General features: G+C 35.7%; 1 long non-coding RNA gene and 1 other non-coding gene across 2 annotated transcripts; both read right to left on the bottom strand.

Moving 5' to 3' along the window:
* Nucleotides 1-1,682: 1,682 nt before the first annotated feature.
* Nucleotides 1,683-1,755, bottom strand: TRNAK-CUU (transfer RNA lysine (anticodon CUU)). Its single transcript has one exon. It is a non-coding gene; the product is annotated as a tRNA-Lys (tRNA).
* Nucleotides 1,756-1,935: 180 nt separating this feature from the next.
* LOC148869809 (uncharacterized) lies at nucleotides 1,936-3,234 on the bottom strand. Its single transcript, XR_016107914.1, has 2 exons — nucleotides 2,884-3,234; nucleotides 1,936-2,705 (listed from the first exon to the last, which is right to left on the bottom strand). It is a non-coding gene; the product is annotated as an uncharacterized LOC148869809 (long non-coding RNA).
* Between the last annotated feature and the right edge of the window lie 2,948 nt (nucleotides 3,235-6,182).

The raw sequence follows: 6,182 nt of genomic DNA, 5'->3' as shown, positions 1-6,182 counted from the left end.
AATTTACTTAAATAAAACCTTAGTTTTTTTTTTTCAAAGAAAAAATAAAAAATAAAACTTAAGGTTTTGGAGCAGAAATCTCTTTCTAATCTTTGCATTGATATATTTTAGGGGTCTGAGAAGCTTTTTCTAGATTGACCACTCTCATACTGGAGCTTCCGTTCTCATTATAATATGAGATATTATTTTTACCATTAGAGTTCACCAAGCAATGACTCCTTGGGCTATAGCCTATAGGCTTTTTAAGGAGACATCATCAAATGGCTTAGAGGATATTTATATCTAAACTGCTTGGTTTGCTTAGTTTGATTACTCCAGAAATGTTTGATTTTTCTGTTTTAATTTCCCTAGTTTGTTTTTGGTTGTTTTACTTGCCATTACCTAATTTCTGGTCCCAGGCTAAGCTATCCGGGATTTTGGGAGGGCGGTCTTGTTATGGAAAATTGGAAATTGAATATATCTTTATTTAAAGTGTCAAATTTCTACTTCTATATCGGATCTCTAGATGATGTTCAGTGCCTTTCTTGATTGTTGAACTCTATTTGCAGTGTAAATGAAATTGCATTAATACAAATGCATGAAATGTAAATCAGAAAAGTGCTAGTTCCGGTTAGCTTTTGCTTTAAATGTTTGTATAGTTTATTTTGCTTGATGCCTTCATCTACACTGAAACAAAACGTAACATTTCTATTAGTGGGCTTGCATGTTGATGGATTCAGTGGGAGAATCTTATATAACTGTGTAAGTCACTCTTTGGATCATCAACTGAATAAATTACTTGTTGCAATTTTGCAATCACAGGTCTTTTGTCCCCTTTGAAGTAGACGGACTACCGTTAACATCCTTTCAGGAGCTTTAAACAGGAGTAAACCAAAATTTGCACTCCTGTGTCTTTGCACTAGAGCAAATAATATTACAATGCAAACAAACATGGCCACAGTTATTTTTTGGCAGAGCTAATATCTTGAAGTTGGTCTAATTCGTTGTAGCAGCACATCAGCTGACCATTTGCACACCATCACCACTACAAATATTTAAATATCTTTGGCTGTTGGGGAGCTTCTTCAACCTCACTACACTTAAAACCCCACCCATTCAGTCCCCTGCTTGCCTTTTTTGTCAAACGAATATTTGAGGGAAATTACTCTTTTACCCCCACAACATGTTGGTCTTACTGGGCTGGGCCAGGTTGGGCTGATCATCCCTACCAATTAGCCTAATTGTTTTTTCATGGGTCTACACAAGGGGCCTGACCCACATACCCATTCCCCCAAACCGGGTGACAGTGAAATTTGATCCCCAGTCTTAAATTAATCTGCCAAATCCAGCCAAACAACTTGCCAACTCGATTTGTTATAGGGTTAATTTTGGTCTTGATAATTAAGACTGAGAAGAACTGGGTTTGTGAATTTTCTTATCGGACCAGGGACAACTCCATTGATAGCCCTACTCCCATGGGCCATAGAGCACTAAAGATCAGCTCTATTTCTAAATTTTTGGGCTCCTTCGTATTGCCTCGATGCTTTGGCAAAACAATAAATACCCACAAGAAGCATCAAAGATGCAGAGTCATTCTCCATTCATGATTAGCGTCGGGCCCAAGTTTGAAATTTAATGGGCCAAGGGCTTTGAGCCAAAAATAAAGTAAAAAACATCTGAGGGATAAGAGTAAATAACACATTCGCCCACCGTGGGGCTCGAACCCACGACCACAAGGTTAAGAGCCTTGCGCTCTACCGACTGAGCTAGACGGGCTCTTGTGAAACATCTTTCGCTCTCATTATCCAACTTCTTGAATCATACTGATTAAGGGATTAGGAATACAAATACATTATCCTGTAAATTATTCCTTGTCAGCATCATCCCATATTAATAAAAGAATATGCCATAAAGGAAATGACAATGAGAACATTTTCTACTGAAGTAGATCAAAGTTACTCAAACAACATGAGTATTCTTCATTAATCACCTCTTCTTAGCTTCCTTCCAATTTCAAAAATTCCTACTTTATCTACCTTCATAAAACTATTTCTATGCTATCTTTCTTACTTCTGTGACCCCAAAGGCCTACTCCTCATTTATCCAACTCCTAAGACAAGAGGGTTTCTCCTTATTTCTTACTATCAACCCCATGGCTTAATAGAAGTTAGGATTTGATTGATAAATTTGCCGGTTTGACGAGAGATTAAAATGGGAATTGGTTGTTGGCCCCATATACACACTGATCACGTTTGGGGGGATCAAGGTAAATTATACATTTCGCTTTTGTAGGTGTTTGGATAACACCCCATCCAGGTAAAATTCCAGCCGTTATTGGGCGGTCTTCCTCAGTGTCGTATGACCAAATTAAACAGGCAATTCAATCAGCACAACAAAATACCCACTCTAAACATCAACTAGCAGAAACAAAACAAATTTCGTCTTCGGATGGTTGCCGGTTCTGTTTCTATGAAAACCTTGAAACTTATTCAGGTATGCCGCAGAAACAACTCCTTCGCTCCATGGAACTGCCTCCGCCCTCCAATCGATTCCTCCGGCCGATAATGCCACCTCACCCGGAAAAGGAAGCCAGTGAATCCCAAGGCGTTCGATATATCAGATTGAACACAAAATGAGCTTGTGGCCGTACATGTGTCTCCTCCTCTCAAGGTCCGGGACAATGCCGTTCCCGCTGCGTCCGCCGACACTAGCAGGTAAGCGAAAACCTACGCAACGGCGAGCAAAGTTCAAACCCACACGCAATGGAAAATTTGCGTGAGAAAGGGATAAGAAATAACACAGAGAAAGAGGGCCCAATATACAATGACACAATCCCCTCCCAAAGCCCAAGCGAAGGAGATAAAAACAGGAAGGAAAAGCGAAATTAGGAAAAATGTCACTCACTCTCATTTTTCATCTATCAACATTAACTAGTTATGCGTTCTCAAGAAATAGCAAGCAGAGGTTCTGCCTCTGTTCCCAAACCGGATTCCTTCCATGGTCATCTTTCGAGGATCCTCCACGATTTGGCACGGATGCAATTGCCAAAAAGCAATCTTGAGCTCCTTTGCGGTCGCGGACGTGGTGGTGCTGTCTCCTTCGCCGGAAAGCCGCTTTCCATGGAGAGCGTAGGTGGGTTCAGATCTGCAGCTGCAACTGGTTGCAGCAGTAGTGACGGAGAGAGCGAGAGAGAGAGAGAGAGAGAGAGAGAAAGAGAAAGAGAGAGAGAGACAGCGAGGGAGAAGAGAGATATTACATCGATTATCGACGTAATTAAACGGTAAAATTACCAAATGCCTGAAAAATCGAACCGGGGTGTAAAGTTTACCCCGGTTCAATTTTATACCTCTACCAAACGCAGCCTAAGGGAAAATGAAGTAACAATGATTCGGTAAACTTTTTTTATATTGTTAGTTATTCACACATAAAATAGTAGAAAATATATTTCTTTTCTTCTTCAGTTATTTAGCTTCAAATTTAATCCTTTACTAGGTTCTTTGGCTAGTTGTTCCAAAAACCTGGGATCAAATCTCCTTGCTACCCCCCAAGCAAAAAAAAAAAAAAAGTGCTTAGAATGAGTTCAATGATCAAGTTCAAAAAAACAATTTCAAAATTGGGTCCAAGCTAGGGTTCATATTTAGAATTGACTCTTAACCTAACCCAATCCATCTAATTTACATCCCTACTTTATTAGAGAGACAAAAATGATGGAGGGATTTAAGAGGAAAAGAGGGATTTAATGGGGAGGGGAGATGTGATAACCATTGATTATTAAGAAGTGTGAGTGTGTGTGTGTGTGTGTGTGTGTGAGAGAGAGAGAGAGAGAGAGAGAGAGAGAGATTTAAGAATGTTCTTATTAGAGAGTAAATGTGGATTTTATGAGAGACAATGACGACCCGTGAGGGTTTTAATTTTGACTTATTATATTTTTAATGATTTAATTTAAAAATAAATATGCACATGTGTGAGAAAGGAAGAGAGGAGGAGGTACATGTGAGTTCTATGGTGAGTGGACTACTAACCTCACCTCTTTCATCTTTCTATTATGCATATAGGTTACACGCAACTAGCCTCCTAGTATTCAAAAGAGTGGTGAATAGATTTTAGTTAACAAGCTAGAGAATGACCCCCATACTAAGTATGGGGAACTATATCTATCTATTTATCTATCTATTTGTTTTTGTTTTTTCCTTTTTTGGCAATAATATCATTTTTTGATATTCCTTAATTATCTTATAATTATATCTGGTTTTAATTTTTATTTAATTTAAATAATTGAATCGGTTTTAATTTCTAATTTACAAGTCTTTATAATGACTTATTTGAATTAAAAATTACAAATATTAATATGGGCCCTGCATCATCTGGAGTGGATGCATATTATAGGTAGCCGTGTGTCTAATATTAATTTGGAGTGGATACTCTTTTTTCTATCGTTAACTATTTGTTTAAAGTTAGTACTTTTTTGTGAGACAAACTTAATTACTCTCACTTTTTTTAGAAAATATCCCCTTTTTGGAGACCATTTATTGAAAAAAAAAGATGCCACTTTTCTAAGGAAAATATCCATTTTAAAAGAGTCATTTAGGTAAATACCCCTATTGTTTCATGTATTTCTAAAACTTACCCCTTCTTTGCATTTTACTAAAACACCCCCTACATTTTGCAACTACTTTACTTAATCAACCTTCCCTTATGAACCTTTTGTACTTTTGTCTTGGAATGGTCATAAATCTTTTTAAAACCAGTAAAGGGCATGGATACGTGACTTTTTTTTTTTTTTTAATTAAAAGAAACCCTAGTAATTCCATGTCAACCTCCTAGGAAACAAAACAATCCCCCCAAATTATGGTTTGGTTGAGAGAAAGGCATGGAATGTGCATGATATGAGAACTATTGAGAGTATTTTTTAGAATAAACAATATTGGCCCCATGCCCTTTCACATTTTTCACTCGTTTTAAGTGGTCATGTGACGGAATATAAATGGTTCCTAATGGAAGGTCAGTCAAGTATAGGGGGTGTTTTTAGTAAAATGCGTATAGTAAATAGATGAAACCAAAAGGGGTGTCTAATTGTCTAACTAAATCACCTTTAAAAAAATAAATACATATAGTGGGTTGGGTTTTACTATAACTTTCAAATCTAGTGTTTACTAATTCTCTCGTTCTTTCAGTTTTATTTGTGAGAACAAAATCTCACAAATAAATCAATAAAACTAAATACATATAAAGAGTGGGTTGGGTTTAACATTGGATTTAGTTTTATTGATTTATTTGTGAGATTCATGGGAGTTTCCTGAATGTATTTAAATGCATCCATATCTTTCATCATATCCATGTATATCCAAGGCATATATTGATACCTATCAATTTAATATTGATTTAATTTCCAACCAATAAAATATGCAATGCTGATATTTTGAACTTTGGTATGCATGTTTATTGCTGAAAATAGACAATAGACATGAAGATCATCACATTACTAGTAGCAATTTCTGACCTAAACCATGTGCTCCACTCAACCCAATCATTTATAACTTGCACATTTACTTAGTGGGTTGGACATCGGTTGAATCACCTATTAGATGACCTGAATGGATTGGGGTATCCATTAGACCTGGAAATATAACACAACATTCCTATTTGGGAGATAAATCCATGATTTAACCATTTAAGTCAGATGAGTCTCTGATATCATAATTAAATAATAAAAATGTGAAAGTACATAAAATACAAAAAAATACATAATTTTTTCAATAAATTTATAAGAAAAAAATGAGAATATCTCTAATGTTATATACTCATCATATTAAGAGTCCACCTATAGTACATTTTGAATATTAGTTAGCTGTTAAAATCAAATTTTCAACCAATCATGTTAAAAACATCACAGAATCTATTTACTTTTCATTGTTTCATGTTACACAATCTATACATTCATGTTTCACAAAATGTACTTACTATTAAAGATTTTAACAATATTAAGGATGCCACTTTATCATTGGTTTATTCATGTCTACACATTATGTTTTAGCAATTTTCATAGAATGCACCATAGATTTTGCTTCATATATTAAACAAAAATTTGATAAAAAAGAATTATTTTTATTAATGATGGAAATGACAAAAATATGGGAAAAAATCAAATATCTAATAATTGAATCAAATGGATCAATGATTCAACCAGTCAGTTTATAAGCCAA

This window comes from Nelumbo lutea, chromosome 2 (genome assembly GCF_056320005.1).
Source record: "Nelumbo lutea isolate HS-2025 chromosome 2, American lotus-T2T, whole genome shotgun sequence".
NCBI lineage: Eukaryota > Viridiplantae > Streptophyta > Magnoliopsida > Proteales > Nelumbonaceae > Nelumbo > Nelumbo lutea.
This window is presented reverse-complemented; position numbering and strand designations above follow the sequence as displayed.